A 23,802-nucleotide genomic window follows, 5' to 3' on the forward strand; every position below is an offset into this window, starting at 1 on the left:
ACTGTACTTGTGTGTGGAGTCTGTTGACATGAGTTCATGGGGACATGTTCCCTTGTAGCCAGTATGCATGTGGATAATTCTGGCCTCACACACATGTGTTACACCCCTCCTGTATCAGGGCACTGCTGGGAGTGATGGGCACCCACCCCTCCTGTCTCAGGGCACTGCTGGGAGGACTCCACACCCACCCCTCCTGTCTCAGGGCACTGCTGGGAGGACTCTGCACACACCCTTCCTGGGTCTGGACACTGCTGGGAGGACTCCACACCCACCCCTCCTGTCTCAGGGCACTGCTGGGAGGACTCTGCACCCACCCCTCCTGTCTCAGGGCACTGCTGGGAGGACTCCACACCCACCCCTCCTGTCTCAGGGCACTGCTGGGAGGACTCCACACCCACCCCTCCTGTCTCAGGGCACTGCTGGGAGGACTCCACACCCACCCCTCCTGTCTCAGGGCACTGCTGGGAGGACTCTGCACCCACCCCTCCTGTCTCAGGGCACTGCTGGGAGGACTCCACACCCACCCCTCCTGTCTCAGGGCACTGCTGGGAGGACTCCACACCCACCCCTCCTGTCTCTGGGCACTGCTGGGAGGACTCTGCACACACCCCTCCTGTCTCAGGGCACTGCTGGGAGGACTCCATACCCACCCCTCCTGTCTCTGGGCACTGCTGGGAGGACTCTGCACACACCCCTCCTGGGTCTGGACACTGCTGGGGGGACTCTGCACACACCCCTCCTGGGTCTGGACACTGCTGGGAGGACTCTGCACCCACCCCTCCTGTCTCAGGGCACTGCTGGGAGGACTCTGCACACACCCTCCTGTCTCTGGGCACTGCTGGGAGGACTCTGCACACACACCTCCAATTTCTGGATATGTACGCTTGGGACATACACGGTGTGGGTGCGCTCCATGCATTCGAGGTGAGGGTACGGGTCGTACTTACACTGGTGGGGGTGGGGGTACGGTCCGTACGTCCGCGGGTGAGGGTTCGAGTCGTACTTACACTGTTGGGGTGGGGGGCACGCTCCATGCATACGCGGGTGGGGGTACGGGTCGTACTTACACTGTTGGCATGGGGGTTACTCTCCATGCATACGCGGGTGAGGGTACGGGTCGTACTTACACTGGTGGGGGTGGGGGTACGGTCCGTACGTCCGCGGGTGAGGGTTCGAGTCGTACTTACACTGTTGGGGTGGGGGGTACGCTCCTTGCATACGCGGGTGGGGGTACGGGTCGTACTTACACTGGTGGGGGTGGGGGTACGGTCCGTACGTCCGCGGGTGAGGGTTCGAGTCGTACTTACACTGTTGGGGTGGGGGGTACGCTCCATGCATACGCGGGTGGGGGTACGGGTCGTACTTACACTGTTGGCATGGGGGGTACGCTCCATGCATACGCGGGTGGGGGTACGGGTCGTACTTACACTGTTGGCATGGGGGGTACGCTCCATGCATACGCGGGTGGGGGTACGGGTCGTACTTCCACTGTTGGCATGGGGGGTACGGTCCGTACGTCCGCGGGTGAGGGTTCGAGTCGTACTTACACTGTTGGGGTGGGGGTACGCTCCATGCATACGCGGGTGGGGGTAGGGTCCGTACATATCCGTCCCCACGCTATGTGATGCTTGTGCGGGCCGTACCCAGGCCTTTGCCACGTGGGTACGATCCGTCCCGCCATTGTTGGGGTGACGTGTGTGTGGGCGTGGTACGACTCGTACCCACGCTCTTGAGGCGTGGGTACGGGACGTACCTGTCTGGTTGTGTTGCCGGTTCGCGTGGTGACGGACTTCCGTTGTGGCGGTCGCTGGCTTATCAGGACACACCCCCACCCCCTCGTGGTGGCCAGGGCATGGGAGTCAGGTATGTCCAGGCCATGTGTGACTTATGTGGTTGTTTTGTGGTCTGCCCTGGTCGTGCCACCCCCACCCCACCCCACTTTCCCCCCTCCCTTAGTTATTCTGACCTTCTGCGGCGTCTGCGTCGGTGCCTGTAGAGCAGGTGGACTGCTATGAGGGCAGGGATGACTCGTAGGTTCGGGTCCATGTCTGTCCGTCGCGTACTGGTACTCCAATCGCGTCGTCCTGTCGCGTACGGGTCCTCCTTGGTGGCGTCGTCCTGTGTGTCCGTCACGTACTGGTCCTCCTTGTTCGCGTCGTCGTCTGTCCGTCGCGTACTGGTGGTCCTTGTTCGCGTCGTCCTGATTTCCCGGCAGTTTTTGGCTGCCGCAAAATATTCAACGTGCGGGGTGACGTCGGTGCGAATCGTGATTCCTGGGTCGTGAATGGCTGGCTGCGAGCGTCCCGACGTCAGGTCGGCACTTTCCCGGATCGCATTGGTAGGTGTTTTTTTGTTCGGTCGGACTTTTTTACGAATCGTACGGTCATGGTGTACCCGTGCGAATCGTAATTCCTTGTTTGTAGAAATTGACGACCGGGTACGCGTCGGACGGAGAATATGCTCCGTCCGACGGTTCGTACCCGGTTTTTACCGGATCGTGATCGGCACCTTAATGTTTTGACTGCAAATGACTATTCCATGTGAATTATCACTTTTGGAACTAAAATAAGTGTGTTTAGAATAATTTTAATTACTGAAATTGGTCAAAAAAGAAGCTTCTGAGTAGGAGAAAATGTCTGTAAAAATGGCAATTTTGGTCACGTTGAGGCTTCAAAAAGTAGTTATTCAACATGAGGCACAATCCAAATGACATTTTTAATCAATTTTTCTACAGTCCAAAAAATCAATTTTCTGATGAAAAACGATGACCCTTGACCTGTCGAAATTTCTCCAGATGGTCAGAAATGGAAATTTTTTAATGTTTAATTTTTTGACTGCAAATGACTATTCCATGTGAATTATCACTTTTGGAACAAAGATAAGTGTGTTTAGAGTCACTTTAATGCCTGAAATTGGTCGAAATAGAAGCTTCTGAATAGGAGAAAATGTCTTTAAAAATGGCAATTTTTGTCACATTGAGGCTTTAAAAAGTAGTTATTCAACATGAGGCACAATCCAAATGACATTTTGAATCAATTTTTCTACAGTCCAAAAAAATCAATTTTCTGATGAAACACGATGACCTGTGACCTGTTGAAATTTCTCCAGATGGTCAGAAATGGACATTTTTTAATGTTTCATTTTTTGACTGCAAATGACTATTCCATGTAAATTATCACTTTTGGAACAAAAACAAGTGTGCTTAGAGTCACTTTAATGCCTGAAATTGGTCGAAATAGAAGCTTCTGAATAGGAGAAAAAGTCTGTAATAATGGCAATTTTGGTCACATTGAGGCTTTAAAAAGTAGTTATTCAACATAAGGCACATTCCAAATGAGATTTTGAATCAATTTTTCTAGAGTCCAAAAACTCAATTTTCTGATGAAAAACGATGACCCGTGACGTGTCGAAATTTCTCCAGATGGTCAGAAATGGAAATTTTTTAATGTTTGATATTTTTACTGTAAAAGACTATTCCATGTAAATTATCACTTTTGGAACTAAAATAAGTGTTTAGAGTCACTTTAATGCCTGAAATTGGTCAAAATAGAAGCTTCTGAATAGGAGCAAAAGTCTGTAATAATGGCAATTTTGGTCACATTGAAGCTTTAAAAAGTAGTTATTCAACAGGAGGCACATTCCAAATGACATTTTTAATCAATTTTTCTACAGTCCAAAAAAGCAATTTTCTGATGAAAAACGATGACCCTTGACCTCTCGAAATTTCTCCAGATGGTCAGAAATGGAAATGTTTTAATGTTTAATTTTTATACTGTAAATGACTATTCCATGTGAATTATCACTTTTGGAATTTAAATAAGTGTGTTTAGAGTCACTTTAATGCCTGAAATTGGTCGAAGTAGAAGCTTCTGAATAGGAGAAAATGTCTTTAAAAATGGCAATTTTTGTCACATTGAGGCTTCAAAAAGTAGTTATTCAACATGAGGCACAATCCAAATGACATTTTGAATCAATTTTTCTACAGTCCAAAAAAATCTATTTTCTGATGAAAAACGATGACCTGTGACCTGTTGAATTTTCTCCAGATGGTCAGAAATGGACATTTTTTAATGTTTCATTTTTTGACTGCAAATGACTATTCCATGTAAATTATCACTTTTGGAACAAAAACAAGTGTGCTTAGAGTCACTTTAATGCCTGAAATTGGTCGAAATAGAAGCTTCTGAATAGGAGAAACTGTCTGTATTAATGGCAATTTTGGTCACATTGAGGCTTCAAAAAGTAGTTATTCAACATGAGGCACAATCCAAATGACATTTTGAATACATTTTTCTACAGTCCAAAAAATCGATTTTCTGATGAAAAACGATGACCCGTGACCTGTCGAAATTTCTCCAGATGGTCAGAAATGGAAATTTTTTAATGTTTAATATTTTTACTGTAAATGACTATTCCATGTAAATTATCACTTTTGGAACTAAAATAAGTGTTTAGAGTCACTTTAATGCCTGAAATTGGTCCAAATAGAAGCTTCTGAATAGGAGCAAAAGTCTGTAATAATGGCAATTTTGTCACATTGAAGCTTTAAAAAGTAGTTATTCAACATGAGGCACATTCCAAATGACATTTTTAATCAATTTTTCTACAGTCCAAAAAATCAATTTTCTGATGAAAAATGATGACCCGTGACCTCTCGAAATTTCTCCAGATGGTCAGAAATGGAAATTTTTTAACGTTTAATGTTTTGACTGCAAATGACTATTCCATGTGAATTATCACTTTTGGAACTAAAATAAGTGTGTTTAGAATAATTTTAATTACTGAAATTGGTCAAAAAAGAAGCTTCTGAGTAGGAGAAAATGTCTGTAAAAATGGCAATTTTGGTCCCGTTGAGGCTTCAAAAAGTAGTTATTCAACATGAGGCACAATCCAAATGACATTTTTAATCAATTTTTCTACAGTCCAAAAAATCAATTTTCTGATGAAAAACGATGACCCGTGACCTGTCGAAATTTCTCCAGATGGTCAGAAATGGAAATTTTTTAATCTTTAATTTTTTGACTGCAAATGACTATTCCATGTGAATTATCACTTTTGGAACAAAGATAAGTGTGTTTAGAGTCACTTTAATGCCTGAAATTGGTCGAAATAGAAGCTTCTGAATAGGACAAAATGTCTTTAAAAATGGCAATTTTTGTCACATTGAGGCTTTAAAAAGTAGTTATTCAACATGAGGCACAATCCAAATGACATTTTTAATCAATTTTTCTACAGTCCAAAAAATCAATTTTCTGATGAAAAACGATGACCCGTGACCTGTCGAAATTTCTCCAGATGGTCAGAAATGGAAATTTTTTAATGTTTAATTTTTATACTGTAAATGACTATTCCATGTGAATTATCACTTTTGGAATTTAAATAAGTGTGTTTAGAGTCACTTTAATGCCTGAAATTGGTCGAAGTAGAAGCTTCTGAATAGGAGAAAATGTCTGTATTAATTGCAATTTTGGTCACATTGAGGCTTCAAAAAGTAGTTATTCAACATGAGGCACAATCCAAATGACATTTTGAATCAATTTTTCTACAGTCCAAAAAAATCAATTTTCTGATGAAAAACGATGACCCGTGACCTGTCGAAATTTCTCCAGATGGTCAGAAATGGACATTTTTTAATGTTTCATTTTTTGACTGTAAATGACTTTTCCATGTAAATTATCACTTATGAAAGAAAAATAAGTGTGTTTAGAGTCACTTTAATGCCTGAAATTGGTCGAAATAGAAGCTTCTGAATAGGAGAAAATGTCTTTAAAAATGGCAATTTTTGACACATTGAGGCTTTAAAAAGTAGTTATTCAACATGAGGCACAATCCAAATGACATTTTGAATCAATTTTTCTACAGTCCAAAAAAATCAATTTTCTGATGAAACACGATGACCTGTGACCTGTTGAAATTTCTCCAGATGGTCAGAAATGGACATTTTTTAATGTTTCATTTTTTGACTGCAAATGACTATTCCATGTAAATTATCACTTTTGGAACAAAAACAAGTGTGCTTAGAGTCACTTTAATGCCTGAAATTGGTCGAAATAGAAGCTTCTGAATAGGAGAAACTGTCTGTATTAATGGCAATTTTGGTCACATTGAGGCTTCAAAAAGTAGTTATTCAACATGAGGCACAATCCAAATGACATTTTGAATAAATTTTTCTACAGTCCAAAAAAATCAATTTTCTGATGAAAAACGATGACCCGTGACCTGTCGAAATTTCTCCAGATGGTCAGAAATGGAAATTTTTTTATGTTTAATTTTTTTACTGTAAATGACTATTCCATGTGAATTATCACTTTTGGAACAAAAACAAGTGTGTTTAGAGGCACTTTAATGCCTGAAATTGGTCGAAAAAGAAGCTTCTGAGTAGGAGAAAAAGTCTGTAATTATATCAATTTTGGTCACATTGAGGCTTTAAAAAGTAGTTATTCAACATGAGGCGCATTCTAAATGACATTTTGAATCAATTTTTCTACAGTCCAAAAAATCAATTTTCTGATGAAAAACGAAGACCCGTGACCTGTCAAAATTTCTCCAGATCGTCAGAAATGGAAATTTTTTAATGTTTAATTTTTTGACTGCAAATGACTATTCCATGTAAATTATCACTTTTGGAACAAAAACAAGTGTGCTTAGAGTCACTTTAATGACTGAAATTGGTCGAAATAGAAGCTTCTGAATAGGAGAAAAAGTCTGTAATAATGGCAATTTTGGTCACATTGAGGCTTTAAAAAGTAGTTATTCAACATAAGGCACATTACAAATGACATTTTGAATCAATTTTTCTAGAGTCCAAAAAATCAATTTTCTGATGAAAAACGATGACCCGTGACCTGTCGAAATTTCTCCAGATTGTCAGAAATGGAAATTTTTTAATGTTTAGTTTTTTGACTGCAAATAACTATTCCATGTAAACTATCACTTTTGGAACTAAAATAAGTGTTTAGAGTCACTTTAATGCCTGAAATTGATCAAAATAGAAGCTTCTGAATGGGAGCAAAAGTCTGTAATAATGGCAATTTTGGTCACATTGAAGCTTTAAAAAGTAGTTATTCAACATGAGGCACATTCCAAATGACATTTTTAATCAATTTTTCTACAGTCCAAAAAATCAATTTTCTGATGAAAAACGATGACCCGTGACCTCTCGAAATTTCTCCAGATGGTCAGAAATGGAAATATTTTAACGTTTAATTTTTTGACTGCAAATGACTATTCCATGTGAATTATCACTTTTGGAACTAAAATAAGTGTGTTTAGAGTAATTTTAATTACTGAAATTGGTCGAAAAAGAAGCTTCTGAGTAGGAGAAAATGTCTTTAAAAATGGCAATTTTCGTCACATTGAGGCTTTAAAAAGTAGATATTCAACATGAGGCACAATCCAAATGACATTTTGAATCAATTTTTCTACAGTCCAAAAAATCAATTTTCTGATGAAAAACGATGACCCGTGACCTGTCGAAATTTCTCCAGATGGTCAGAAATGGAAATTTTTTAATGTTTATTTTTTTTTACTGTAAATGACTATTCCATGTGAATTATCACTTTTGGAACAAAAATAAGGGTGTTTAGAGTCACTTTAATGCCTGAAATTGGTCGAAATAGAAGCTTCTGAATAGGAGAAAAAGTCTGTAATAATGGCAATTTTGGTCACATTAAGGTTTTAAAAAGTAGTTATTCAACATGAGGCACATTCCAAATGACATTTTTAATCAATTTTTCTACAGTCCAAAAAATCAATTTTCTGATGAAAAACGATGACCCGTGACCTGTCGAAATTTCTCCAGATTGTCAGAAATGGAAAATTTTTTATGTTTAATTTTTTTACTGTAAATGACTATTCCATGTGAATTATCACTTTTGGAACAAAAACAAGTGTGTTTAGAGGCACTTTAATGCCTGAAATTGGTCGAAAAAGAAGCTTCTGAGTAGGAGAAAAAGTCTGTAATTATATCAATTTTGGTCACATTGAGGCTTTAAAAAGTAGTTATTCAACATGAGGCGCATTCTAAATGACATTTTGAATCAATTTTTCTACAGTCCAAAAAATCAATTTTCTGATGATAAACGATGACCCGTGACCTGTCAAAATTTCTCCAGATCGTCAGAAATGGAAATTTTTTAATGTTTAATTTTTTGACTGCAAATGACTTTTCCATGTAAATTATCACTTTTGGAACAAAAACAAGTGTGCTTAGAGTCACTTTAATGCCTGAAATTGGTCGAAATAGAAGCTTCTGAATAGGAGAAAAAGTCTGTAATAATGGCAATTTGGGTCACATTGAGGCTTTAAAAAGTAGTTATTCAACATAAGGCACATTCCAAATGACATTTTGAATAAATTTTTCTAGAGTCCAAAAAATCAATTTGCTGATGAAAAACGATGACCCGTGACCTGTCGAAATTTCTCCAGATGGTCAGAAATGGAAATTTTTTAATGTTTAATTTGTATACTGTAAATGACTATTCCATGTGAATTATCACTTTTGGAACAAAGATAAGTGTGTTTAGAGTCACTTTAATGCCTGAAATTGGTCGAAATAGAAGCTTCTGAATTGGAGAAAATGTCTTTAAAAATGGCAATTTTCGTCACATTGAGGCTTTAAAAAGTAGTTATCCAACATGAGGCACAATCCAAATGACATTTTGAATCAATTTTTCTACAGTCCAAAAAATCAATTTTCTGATGAAAAACGATGACCCGTGACCTGTCGAAATTTCTCCAGATGGTCAGAAATGGAAATTTTTTAATGTTTAATTTTTATACTGTAAATGACTATTCCATGTGAATTATCACTTTTGGAATTTAAATAAGTGTGTTTAGAGTCACTTTAATGCCTGAAATTGGTCGAAGTAGAAGCTTCTGAATAGGAGAAAATGTCTGTATTAATGGCAATTTTGGTCACATTGAGGCTTCAAAAAGTAATTATTCAACATGAGGCACAATCCAAATGACATTTTGAATCAATTTTTCTACAGTCCAAAAAATCAATTTTCTGATGAAAAACGATGACCCGTGACGTGTCGAAATTTCTCCAGATGGTCAGAAATGGAAATTTTTTAATGTTTGATATTTTTACTGTAAAAGACTATTCCATGTAAATTATCACTTTTGGAACTAAAATAAGTGTTTAGAGTCACTTTAATGCCTGAAATTGGTCAAAATAGAAGCTTCTGAATAGGAGCAAAAGTCTGTAATAATGGCAATTTTGGTCACATTGAAGCTTTAAAAAGTAGTTATTCAACAGGAGGCACATTCCAAATGACATTTTTAATCAATTTTTCTACAGTCCAAAAAAGCAATTTTCTGATGAAAAACGATGACCCGTGACCTCTCGAAATTTCTCCAGATGGTCAGAAATGGAAATTTTTTAATGTTTAATTTTTATACTGTAAATGACTATTCCATGTGAATTATCACTTTTGGAATTTAAATAAGTGTGTTTAGATTCACTTTAATGCCTGAAATTGGTCGAAGTAGAAGCTTCTGAATAGGAGAAAATGTCTGTATTAATGGCAATTTTGGTCACATTGAGGCTTCAAAAAGTAGTTATTCAACATGAGGCACAATCCAAATGACATTTTGAATCAATTTTTCTACAGTCCAAAAAAATCTATTTTCTGATGAAAAACGATGACCTGTGACCTGTTGAAATTTCTCCAGATGGTCAGAAATGGACATTTTTTAATGTTTCATTTTTTGACTGCAAATGACTATTCCATGTAAATTATCACTTTTGGAACAAAAACAAGTGTGCTTAGAGTCACTTTAATGCCTGAAATTGGTCGAAATAGAAGCTTCTGAATAGGAGAAACTGTCTGTATTAATGGCAATTTTGGTCACATTGAGGCTTCAAAAAGTAGTTATTCAACATGAGGCACAATCCAAATGACATTTTGAATACATTTTTCTACAGTCCAAAAAATCTATTTTCTGATGAAAAACGATGACCCGTGACCTGTCGAAATTTCTCCAGATTGTCAGAAATGGAAATTTTTTAATGTTTAGTTTTTTGACTGCAAATGACTATTCCATGTAAATTATCACTTTTGGAACTAAAATAAGTGTTTAGAGTCACTTTAATGCCTGAAATTGGTCAAAATAGAAGCTTCTGAATAGGAGCAAAAGTGTTTAATAATGGCAATTTTGTCACATTGAAGCTTTAAAAAGTAGTTATTCAACATGAGGCACATTCCAAATGACATTTTTAATCAATTTTTCTACAGTCCAAAAAATCAATTTTCTGATAAAAAATGATGACCCGTGACCTCTCGAAATTTCTCCAGATGGTCAGAAATGGAATTTTTTTAACGTTTAATTTTTTGACTGCAAATGACTATTCCATGTGAATTATCACTTTTGGAACTAAAATAAGTGTGTTTAGAGTAATTTTAATTACTGAAATTGGTCAAAAAAGAAGCTTCTGAGTAGGAGAAAATGTCTGTAAAAATGGCAATTTTGGTCACGTTGAGGCTTCAAAAAGGAGTTATTCGACATGAGGCACAATCCAAATGACATTTTGAATCAATTTTTCTAGAGTCCAAAAAATCAATTTTCTGATGAAAAACGATGACCCGTGACCTGTCGAAATTTCTCCAGATTGTCAGAAATGGAAATTTTTTAATGTTTAGTTTTTTGACTGCAAATAACTATTCCATGTAAACTATCACTTTTGGAACTAAAATAAGTGTTTAGAGTCACTTTAATGCCTGAAATTGGTCAAAATAGAAGCTTCTGAATAGGAGCAAAAGTCTGTAATAATGGCAATTTTGGTCACATTGAAGCTTTAAAAAGTAGTTATTCAACATGAGGCACATTCCAAATGACATTTTTACTCAATTTTTCTACAGTCCAAAAAATCAATTTTCTGATGAAAAACGATGACCCGTGACCTCTCGAAATTTCTCCAGATGGTCAGAAATGGAAATATTTTAACGTTTAATTTTTTGACTGCAAATGACTATTCCATGTGAATTATCACTTTTGGAATTTAAATAAGTGTGTTTAGAGTCACTTTAATGCCTGAAATTGGTCGAAGTAGCAGCTTCAGAATAGGAGAAAATGTCTGTATTAATGGCAATTTTGGTCACATTGAGGCTTTAAAAAGTAGTTATTCAATATAAGGCACATTCCAAATGACATTTTGAATCAATTTTTCTAGAGTCCAAAAATTCAATTTTCTGATGAAAAACGATGACCCGTGACCTGTCGAAATTTCTCCAGATGGTCAGAAATGGAAATTTTTTAATGTTTAATATTTTTACTGTAAATGACTATTCCATGTAAATTATCACTTTTGGAACTAAAATAAGTGTTTAGAGTCACTTTAATGCCTGAAATTGGTCAAAATAGAAGCTTCTGAATAGGAGCAAAAGTCTGTAATAATGGCAATTTTGGTCACATTGAAGCTTTAAAAAGTAGTTAATCAACAGGAGGCACATTCCAAATGACATTTTTAATCAATTTTTCTACAGTCCAAAAAAGCAATTTTCTGATGAAAAACGATGACCCGTGACCTCTCGAAATTTCTCCAGATGGTCAGAAATGGAAATTTTTTAATGTTTAATATTTTTACTGTAAATGACTATTCCATGTGAATTATCACTTTTGGAATTTAAATAAGTGTGTTTAGAGTCACTTTAATGCCTGAAATTGGTCGAAGTAGAAGCTTCTGAATAGGAGAAAATGTCTGTATTAATGGCAATTTTGGTCACATTGAGGCTTCAAAAAGTAGTTATTCAACATGAGGCACAATCCAAATGACATTTTGAATCAATTTTTCTACAGTCCAAAAAAATCTATTTTCTGATGAAAAACGATGACCTGTGACCTGTTGAAATTTCTCCAGATGGTCAGAAATGGACATTTTTTAATGTTTCATTTTTTGACTGCAAATGACTATTCCATGTAAATTATCACTTTTGGAACAAAAACAAGTGTGCTTAGAGTCACTTTAATGCCTGAAATTGGTCGAAATAGAAGCTTCTGAATAGGAGAAACTGTCTGTATTAATGGCAATTTTGGTCACATTGAGGCTTCAAAAAGTAGTTATTCAACATGAGGCACAATCCAAATGACATTTTGAATACATTTTTCTACAGTCCAAAAAATCTATTTTCTGATGAAAAACGATGACCCGTGACCTGTCGAAATTTCTCCAGATTGTCAGAAATGGAAATTTTTGAATGTTTAGTTTTTTGACTGCAAATGACTATTCCATGTAAATTATCACTGTTGGAACTAAAATAAGTGTTTAGAGTCACTTTAATGCCTGAAATTGGTCAAAATAGAAGCTTCTGAATAGGAGCAAAAGTGTGTAATAATGGCAATTTTGTCACATTGAAGCTTTAAAAAGTAGTTATTCAACATGAGGCACATTCCAAATGACATTTTTAATCAATTTTTCTACAGTCCAAAAAATCAATTTTCTGATAAAAAATGATGACCCGTGACCTCTCGAAATTTCTCCAGATGGTCAGAAATGGAATTTTTTTAACGTTTAATTTTTTGACTGCAAATGACTATTCCATGTGAATTATCACTTTTGGAACTAAAATAAGTGTGTTTAGAGTCACTTTAATGCCTGAAATTGTTCGAAGTAGCAGCTTCAGAATAGGAGAAAATGTCTGTATTAATGGCAATTTTGGTCACATTGAGGCTTTAAAAAGTAGTTATTCAACATAAGGCACATTCCAAATGACATTTTGAATCAATTTTTCTAGAGTCCAAAAAATCAATTTTCTGATGAAAAACGATGACCCGTGACCTGTCGAAATTTCTCCAGATGGTCAGAAATGGAAATTTTTTAATGTTTAATATTTTTACTGTAAATGACTATTCCATGTAAATTATCGCTTTTGGAACTAAAATAAGTGTTTAGAGTCACTTTAATGCCTGAAATTGGTCAAAATAGAAGCTTCTGAATAGGAGCAAAAGTCTGTAATAATGGCAATTTTGGTCACATTGAAGCTTTAAAAAGTAGTTAATCAACAGGAGGCACATTCCAAATGACATTTTTAATCAATTTTTCTACAGTCCAAAAAAGCAATTTTCTGATGAAAAACGATGACCCGTGACCTCTCGAAATTTCTCCAGATGGTCAGAAATGGAAATTTTTTAATGTTTAATTTTTATACTGTAAATGACTATTCCATGTGAATTATCACTTTCGGAATTTAAATAAGTGTGTTTAGAGTCACTTTAATGCCTGAAATTGGTCGAAGTAGAAGCTTCTGAATAGGAGAAAATGTCTGTATTAATGGCAATTTTGGTCACATTGAGGCTTCAAAAAGTAGTTATTCAACATGAGGCACAATCCAAATGACATTTTGAATCAATTTTTCTACAGTCCAAAAAAATCTATTTTCTGATGAAAAACGATGACCTGTGACCTGTTGAAATTTCTCCAGATGGTCAGAAATGGACATTTTTTAATGTTTCATTTTTTGACTGCAAATGACTATTCCATGTAAATTATCACTTTTGGAACAAAAACAAGTGTGCTTAGAGTCACTTTAATGCCTGAAATTGGTCGAAATAGAAGCTTCTGAATAGGAGAAACTGTCTGTATTAATGGCAATTTTGGTCACATTGAGGCTTCAAAAAGTAGTTATTCAACATGAGGCACAATCCAAATGACATTTTGAATAAATTTTTCTACAGTCCAAAAAATCAATTTTCTGATGAAAAACGATGACCCGTGACCTGTCGAAATTTCTCCAGATGGTCAGAAATGGAAATTTTTTTATGTTTAATTTTTTTACTGTAAATGACTATTCCATGTGAATTATCACTTTTGGAACAAAAACAAGTGTGTTTAGAGTCACTTTAATGCCTGAAATTGGTCGAAATAGAAGCTTCTGAATTGGAGAAAATGTCTTTAAAAATGGCAATTTTCGTCACATTGAGGCTTTAAAAAGTAGTTATCCAACATGAGGCACAATCCAAATGACATTTTGAATCAATTTTTCTACAGTCCAAAAAATCAATTTTCTGATGAAAAACGATGACCCGTGACCTGTCGAAATTTTTCCAGATGGTCAGAAATGGAAATTTTTTAATGTTTAACTTTTTATACTGTAAATGACTATTCCATGTGAATTATCACTTTTGGAATTTAAATAAGTGTGTTTAGAGTCACTTTAATGCCTGAAATTGGTCGAAGTAGAAGCTTCTGAATAGGAGAAAATGTCTGTATTAATGGCAATTTTGGTCACATTGAGGCTTCAAAAAGTAGTTATTCAACATGAGGCACAATCCAAATGACATTTTGAATCAATTTTTCTACAGTCCAAAAAAATCAATTTTCTGATGAAAAACGATGACCTGTGACCTGTTGAAATTTCTCCAGATGGTCAGAAATGGACATTTTTTAATGTTTCATTTTTTGACTGCAAATGACTATTCCATGTAAATTATCACTTTTGGAACAAAAACAAGTGTGCTTAGAGTCACTTTAATGCCTGAAATTGGTCGAAATAGAAGCTTCTGAATAGGAGAAAAAGTCTGTAATAATGGCAATTTTGGTCACATTGAGGCTTTAAAAAGTAGTTATTCAACATAAGGCACATTCCAAATGACATTTTGAATCAATTTTTCTAGAGTCCAAAAACTCAATTTTCTGATGAAAAACGATGACCCGTGACCTGTCGAAATTTCTCCAGATGGTCAGAAATGGAAATTTTTTAATGTTTTATATTTTTACTGTAAAAGACTATTCCATGTAAATTATCACTTTTGGAACTAAAATAAGTGTTTAGAGTCACTTTAATGCCTGAAATTGGTCATAAATAGAAGCTTCTGAATAGGAGCAAAAGTCTGTAATAATGGCAATTTTGGTCACATTGAAGCTTTAAAAAGTAGTTATTCAACAGGAGGCACATTCCAAATGACATTTTTAATCAATTTTTCTACAGTCCAAAAAAGCAATTTTCTGATGAAAAACGATGACCCGTGACCTCTCGAAATTTCTCCAGATGGTCAGAAATGGAAATTTTTTAATGTTTATTTTTTTTACTGTAAATGACTATTCCATGTGAATTATCACTTTTGGAACAAAAATAAGGGTGTTTAGAGTCACTTTAATGCCTGAAATTGGTCGAAATAGAAGCTTCGGAATAGGAGAAAATGTCTTTAAAAATGGCAATTTTCGTCACATTGAGGCTTTAAAAAGTAGATATTCAACATGAGGCACAATCCAAATGACATTTTGAATCAATTTTTCTACAGTCCAAAAAATCAATTTTCTGATGAAAAACGATGACCCGTGACCTGTCGAAATTTCTCCAGATGGTCAGAAATGGAAATTTTTTAATGTTTAATTTTTATACTGTAAATGACTATTCCATGTGAATTATCACTTTTGGAATTTAAATAAGTGTGTTTAGAGTCACTTTAATGCCTGAAATTGGTCGAAATAGAAGCTTCTGAATAGGAGAAACTGTCTGTATTAATGGCAATTTTGGTCACATTGAGGCTTCAAAAAGTAGTTATTCAACATGAGGCACAATCCAAATGACATTTTGAATACATTTTTCTACAGTCCAAAAAATCTATTTTCTGATGAAAAACGATGACCCGTGACCTGTCGAAATTTCTCCAGATTGTCAGAAATGGAAATTTTTTAATGTTTAGTTTTTTGACTGCAAATAACTATTCCATGTAAAATATCACTTTTGGAACAAAAATAAGTGTGTTTAGAGTCACTTTAATGCCTGAAATTGGTCGAAAAAGAAGCTTCTGAGTAGGAGAAAATGTCTGTAAAAATGGCAATTTTGGTCACATTGAGGCTTTAAAAAGTAGTTATTCAACACGATGCACATTCCAAATGACATTTTGAATCAATTTTTCTACAGTCCAAAAAATCAATTTTCTGATGAAAAACGATGACCCGTGACCTGTCGAAATTTCTCCAGATGGTCAGAAATGGAAATTTTTTAATGTTTAATATTTTTACTGTAAATGACTATTCCATGTAAATTATCACTTTTGGAACTAAAATAAGTGTTTAGAGTCACTTTAATGCCTGAAATTGGTCAAAATAGAAGCTTCTGAATAGGAGCAAAAGTCTGTAATAATGGCAATTTTGTCACATTGAAGCTTTAAAAAGTAGTTATTCAACATGAGGCACATTCCAAATGACATTTTTAATCAATTTTTCTACAGTCCAAAAAATCAATTTTCTGATAAAAAATGATGACCCGTGACCTCTCGAAATTTCTCCAGATGGTCAGAAATGGAATTTTTTTAACGTTTAATTTTTTGACTGCAAATGACTATTCCATGTGAATTATCACTTTTGGAACTAAAATAAGTGTGTTTAGAGTAATTTTAATTACTGAAATTGGTCAAAAAAGAAGCTTCTGAGTAGGAGAAAATGTCTGTAAAAATGGCAATTTTGGTCACGTTGAGGCTTCAAAAAGTAGTTATTCAACATGAGGCACAATCCAAATGACATTTTGAATCAATTTTTCTAGAGTCCAAAAAATCAATTTTCTGATGAAAAACGATGACCCGTGACCTGTCGAAATTTCTCCAGATTGTCAGAAATGGAAATTTTTTAATGTTTAGTTTTTTGACTGCAAATAACTATTCCATGTAAACTATCACTTTTGGAACTAAAATAAGTGTTTAGAGTCACTTTAATGCCTGAAATTGGTCAAAATAGAAGCTTCTGAATAGGAGCAAAAGTCTGTAATAATGGCAATTTTGGTCACATTGAAGCTTTAAAAAGTAGTTATTCAACATGAGGCACATTCCAAATGACATTTTTAATCAATTTTTCTACAGTCCAAAAAATCAATTTTCTGATGAAAAACGATGACCCGTGACCTCTCGAAATTTCTCCAGATGGTCAGAAATGGAAATATTTTAACGTTTAATTTTTTGACTGCAAATGACTATTCCAAGTAAATTATCACTTTTGGAACACAAATAAGGGTGTTTAGAGTCACTTTAATGCCTGCAATTGGTCGAAAAAGAAGCTTCTGAGTAGGAGAAAAAGTCTGTAATTATATCAATTTTGGTCACATTGAAGCTTTAAAAAGTAGTTATTCAACATGAGGCACATTCCAAATGACATCTTGAATCAATTTTTCTACAGTCCAAAAAATCAATTTTCTGATGAAAAACGATGACACGTGACCTGTCGAAATTTCTCCAGATGGTCAGAAATGGAAATTTTTTAATGTTTAATATTTTTACTGTAAATGACTATTCCATGTAAATTATCACTTTTGGAACTAAAATAAGTGTTTAGAGTCACTTTAATGCCTGAAATTGGTCAAAATAGAAGCTTCTGAATAGGAGCAAAAGTCTGTAATAATGGCAATTTTGGTCACATTGAAGCTTTAAAAAGTAGTTATTCAACATGAGGCACATTCCAAATGACATTTTTAATCAATTTTTCTACAGTCCAAAAAAATCAATTTTCTGATGAAAAACGATGACCCGTGACCTCTCGAAATTTCTCCAGATGGTCAGAAATGGAAATTTTTTAACGTTTAATTTTTTGACTGCAAATGACTATTCCATGTGAATTATCACTTTTGGAACTAAAATAAGTGTGTTTAGAGTAATTTTAATTACTGAAATTGGTTGAAAAAGAAACTTCTGAGTAGGAGAAAATGTCTGTAAAAATGGCAATTTTGGTCACGTTGAGGCTTCAAAAAGTAGTTATTCAACATGAGGCACAATCCAAATGACATTTTGAATCAATTTTTCTACAGTCCAAAAAATCAATTTTCTGATGAAAAACGAAGACCCGTGACCTGTCGAAATTTCTCCAGATGGTCAGAAATGGAAATTTTTTAATGTTTAATTTTTATACTGTAAATGACTATTCCATGTGAATTATCACTTTTGGAATTTAAATAAGTGTGTTTAGAGTCACTTTAATGCCTGAAATTGGTCGAAGTAGAAGCTTCTGAATAGGAGAAAATGTCTGTATTCATGGCAATTTTGGTCACATTGAGGCTTCAAAAAGTAGTTATTCAACATGAGGCACAATCCAAATGACATTTTGAATCAATTTTTCTACAGTCCGAAAAAATCAATTTTCTGATGAAAAACGATGACCTGTGACCTGTTGAAATTTCTCCAGATGGTCAGAAATGGACATTTTTTAATGTTTCATTTTTTGACTGCAAATTACTATTCCATGTAAATTATCACTTTTGGAACAAAAACAAGTGTGTTTAGAGGTACTTTAATGCCTGAAATTGGTCGAAAAAGAAGCTTCTGAGTAGGAGAAAAAGTCTGTAATTATATCAATTTTGGTCACATTGAGGCTTTAAAAAGTAGTTATTCAACATAAGGCACATTCCAAATGACATTTTGAATCAATTTTTCTAGAGTCCAAAAAATCAATTTTCTGATGAAAAACGATGACCCGTGACCTGTCGAAATTTCTCCAGATTGTCAGAAATGGAAATTTTTTAATGTTTAGTTTTTTGACTGCAAATAACTATTCCATGTAAAATATCACTTTTGGAACAAAAATAAGGGTGTTTAGAGTCACTTTAATGCCTGAAATTGGTCGAAATAGAAGCTTCTGAATAGGAGAAAATGTCTTTAAAATGGCAATTTTCGTCACATTGAGGCTTTAAAAAGTAGTTATTCAACATGAGGCACAATCGAAATGACATTTTGAATCAATTTTTCTACAGTCCAAAAAATCAATTTTCTGATGAAAAACGATGACCCGTGACCTGTCGAAATTTCTCCAGATGGTCAGAAATGGAAATTTTTTAATGTTTAATTTTTATACTGTAAATGACTATTCCATGTGAATTATCACTTTTGGAATTTAAATAAGTGTGTTTAGAGTCACTTTAATGCCTGAAATTGGTCGAAGTAGCAGCTTCAGAATAGGAGAAAATGTCTGTATTAATGGCAATTTTGGTCACATTGAGGCTTCAAAAAGTAGTTATTCAACATGAGGCACAATCCAAATGACATTTTGAATCAATTTTTCTACAGTCCAAAAAATCAATTTTCTGATGAAAAACGATGACCCGTGACCTGTCAAAATTTTTCCAGATCGTCAGAAATGGAAATTTTTTAATGTTTAATTTTTTGACTGCAAATGACTATTCCATGTAAATTATCACTTTTGGAACAAAAACAAGTGTGCTTAGAGTCACTTTAATGCCTGAAATTGGTCGAAATAGAAGCTTCTGAATAGGAGAAAAAATCTGTAATAATGGCAATTTTGGTCACATTGAGGCTTTAAAAAGTAGTTATTCAACATAAGGCACATTCCAAATGACATTTTGAATCAATTTTTCTAGAGTCCAAAAAATCAATTTTCTGATGAAAAACGATGACCCGTGACCTGTCGAAATTTCTTCAGATGGTCAGAAATGGAAATTTTTTAATGTTTAATATTTTTACTGTAAATGACTATTCCATGTAAATTATCACTTTTGGAACTAAAATAAGTGTTTAGAGTCACTTTAATGCCTGAAATTGGTCGAAGTAGAAGCTTCTGAATCGGAGAAACTGTCTGTATTAATGGCAATTTTGGTCACATTGAGGCTTCAAAAAGTAGTTATTCAACATAAGGCACATTCCAAATGACATTTTGAATCAATTTTTCTAGAGTCCAAAAAAACAATTTTCTGATGAAAAACGATGACCCGTGACCTGTCGAAATTTTCCAGATTGTCAGAAATGGAAATTTTTTAATGTTTAGTTTTTTGACTGCGAATAACTATTCCATGTAAAATATCACTTTTGGAACAAAAATAAGGGTGTTTAGAGTCACTTTAATGCCTGAAATTGGTCAAAATAGAAGCTTCTGAATAGGAGAAAATGTCTTTAAAATGGCAATTTTCGTCACATTGAGGCTTTAAAAAGTAGTTATTCAACATAAGGCACAATCCAAATGACATTTTGAATCAATTTTTCTACAGTCCAAAAAATCAATTTTCTGATGAAAAACGATGACCCGTGACCTGTCGAAATTTCTCCAGATGGTCAGAAATGGAAATTTTTTAATGTTTAATTTTTATACTGTAAATGACTATTCCATGTGAATTATCACTTTTGGAATTTAAATAAGTGTGTTTAGAGTCACTTTAATGCCTGAAATTGGTCGAAGTAGCAGCTTCAGAATAGGAGAAAATGTCTGTATTAATGGCAATTTTGGTCACATTGAGGCTTCAAAAAGTAGTTATTCAACATGAGGCACAATCCAAATGACATTTTGAATCAATTTTTCTACAGTCCAAAAAAATCAATTTTCTGATGAAAAACGAAGACCCGTGACCTGTCGAAATTTCTCCAGATTGTCAGAAATGGAAATTTTTTAATGTTTAGTTTTTTGACTGCAAATAACTATTCCATGTAAAATATCACTTTTGGAACAAAAATAAGGGTGTTTAGAGTCACTTTAATGCCTGAAATTGGTCGAAATAGAAGCTTCTGAATAGGAGAAAATGTCTTTAAAATGGCAATTTTCGTCACATTGAGGCTTTAAAAAGTAGTTATTCAACATGAGGCACAATCGAAATGACATTTTGAATCAATTTTTCTACAGTCCAAAAAATCAATTTTCTGATGAAAAACGATGACCCGTGACCTGTCGAAATTTCTCCAGATGGTCAGAAATGGAAATTTTTTAATGTTTAATTTTTATACTGTAAATGACTATTCCATGTGAATTATCACTTTTGGAATTTAAATAAGTGTGTTTAGAGTCACTTTAATGCCTGAAATTGGTCGAAGTAGCAGCTTCAGAATAGGAGAAAATGTCTGTTTTAATGGCAATTTTGGTCACATTGAGGCTTCAAAAAGTAGTTATTCAACATGAGGCACAATCCAAATGACATTTTGAATCAATTTTTCTACAGTCCAAAAAAATCAATTTTCTGATGAAAAACGATGACCCGTGACCTGTCGAAATTTCTCCAGATGGTCAGAAATGGAATTTTTTTATGTTTAAATTTTTTTACTGTAAATGACTATTCCATGTGAATTATCACTTTTGGAACAAAAACAAGTGTGTTTAGAGGCACTTTAATGCCTGAAATTGGTCGAAAAAGAAGCTTCTGAGTAGGAGAAAAAGTCTGTAATTATATCAATTTTGGTCACATTGAGGCTTTAAAAAGTAGTTATTCAACATGAGGCGCATTATAAATGACATTTTGAATCAATTTTTCTACAGTCCAAAAAATCAATTTTCTGATGAAAAACGATGACCCGTGACCTGTCAAAATTTTTCCAGATCGTCAGAAATGGAAATTTTTTAATGTTTAATTTTTTGACTGCAAATGACTATTCCATGTAAATTATCACTTTTGGAACAAAAACAAGTGTGCTTAGAGTCACTTTAATGCCTGAAATTGGTCGAAATAGAAGCTTCTGAATAGGAGAAAAAATCTGTAATAATGGCAATTTTGGTCACATTGAGGCTTTAAAAAGTAGTTATTCAACATAAGGCACATTCCAAATGACATTTTGAATCAATTTTTCTAGAGTCCAAAAAATCAATTTTCTGATGAAAAACGATGACCCGTGACCTGTCGAAATTTCTTCAGATGGTCAGAAATGGAAATTTTTTAATGTTTAATATTTTTACTGTAAATGACTATTCCATGTAAATTATCACTTTTGGAACTAAAATAAGTGTTTAGAGTCACTTTAATGCCTGAAATTGGTCGAAGTAGAAGCTTCTGAATCGGAGAAACTGTCTGTATTAATGGCAATTTTGGTCACATTGAGGCTTCAAAAAGTAGTTATTCAACATAAGGCACATTCCAAATGACATTTTGAATCAATTTTTCTAGAGTCCAAAAAAACAATTTTCTGATGAAAAACGATGACCCGTGACCTGTCGAAATTTTCCAGATTGTCAGAAATGGAAATTTTTTAATGTTTAGTTTTTTGACTGCGAATAACTATTCCATGTAAAATATCACTTTTGGAACAAAAATAAGGGTGTTTAGAGTCACTTTAATGCCTGAAATTGGTCAAAATAGAAGCTTCTGAATAGGAGAAAATGTCTTTAAAATGGCAATTTTCGTCACATTGAGGCTTTAAAAAGTAGTTATTCAACATAAGGCACAATCCAAATGACATTTTGAATCAATTTTTCTACAGTCCAAAAAATCAATTTTCTGATGAAAAACGATGACCCGTGACCTGTCGAAATTTCTCCAGATGGTCAGAAATGGAAATTTTTTAATGTTTAATTTTTATACTGTAAATGACTATTCCATGTGAATTATCACTTTTGGAATTTAAATAAGTGTGTTTAGAGTCACTTTAATGCCTGAAATTGGTCGAAGTAGCAGCTTCAGAATAGGAGAAAATGTCTGTATTAATGGCAATTTTGGTCACATTGAGGCTTCAAAAAGTAGTTATTCAACATGAGGCACAATCCAAATGACATTTTGAATCAATTTTTCTACAGTCCAAAAAAATCAATTTTCTGATGAAAAACGATGACCCGTGACCTGTCGAAATTTCTCCAGATGGTCAGAAATGGAATTTTTTTATGTTTAATTTTTTTTACTGTAAATGACTATTCCATGTGAATTATCACTTTTGGAACAAAAATAAGGGTGTTTAGAGTCACTTTAATGCCTGAAATTGGTCGAAATAGAAGCTTCTGAATAGGAGCAAAAGTGTGTAATAATGGCAATTTTGTCACATTGAAGCTTTAAAAAGTAGTTATTCAACATGAGGCACATTCCAAATGACATTTTTAATCAATTTTTCTACAGTCCAAAAAATCAATTTTCTGATAAAAAATGATGACCCGTGACCTCTCGAAATTTCTCCAGATGGTCAGAAATGGAATTTTTTTAACGTTTAATTTTTTGACTGCAAATGACTATTCCATGTGAATTATCACTTTTGGAACTAAAATAAGTGTGTTTAGAGTAATTTTAATTACTGAAATTGGTCAAAAAAGAAGCTTCTGAGTAGGAGAAAATGTCTGTAAAAATGGCAATTTTGGTCACGTTGAGGCTTCAAAAAGGAGTTATTCGACATGAGGCACAATCCAAATGACATTTTGAATCAATTTTTCTAGAGTCCAAAAAATCAATTTTCTGATGAAAAACGATGACCAGTGACCTCTCGAAATTTCTCCAGATGGTCAGAAATGGAAATATTTTAACGTTTAATTTTTTGACTGCAAATGACTATTCCATGTGAATTATCACTTTTGGAATTTAAATAAGTGTGTTTAGAGTCACTTTAATGCCTGAAATTGGTCGAAGTAGCAGCTTCAGAATAGGAGAAAATGTCTGTATTAATGGCAATTTTGGTCACATTGAGGCTTTAAAAAGTAGTTATTCAACATAAGGCACATTCCAAATGACATTTTGAATCAATTTTTCTAGAGTCCAAAAAATCAATTTTCTGATGAAAAACGATGACCCGTGGTGACCTGTCGAAATTTCTCCAGATGGTCAGAAATGGAAATTTTTTAATGTTTAATATTTTTACTGTAAATGACTATTCCATGTAAATTATCACTTTTGGAACTAAAATAAGTGTTTAGAGTCACTTTAATGCCTGAAATTGGTCAAAATAGAAGCTTCTGAATAGGAGCAAAAGTCTGTAATAATGGCAATTTTGGTCACATTGAAGCTTTAAAAAGTAGTTAATCAACAGGAGGCACATTCCAAATGACATTTTTAATCAATTTTTCTACAGTCCAAAAAAGCAATTTTCTGATGAAAAACGATGACCCGTGACCTCTCGAAATTTCTCCAGATGGTCAGAAATGGACATTTTTTAATGTTTAATTTTTATACTGTAAATGACTATTCCATG

The sequence above is a fragment of the Triturus cristatus genome, chromosome 10, assembly GCF_964204655.1.
Source record: "Triturus cristatus chromosome 10, aTriCri1.1, whole genome shotgun sequence".
NCBI lineage: Eukaryota > Metazoa > Chordata > Amphibia > Caudata > Salamandridae > Triturus > Triturus cristatus.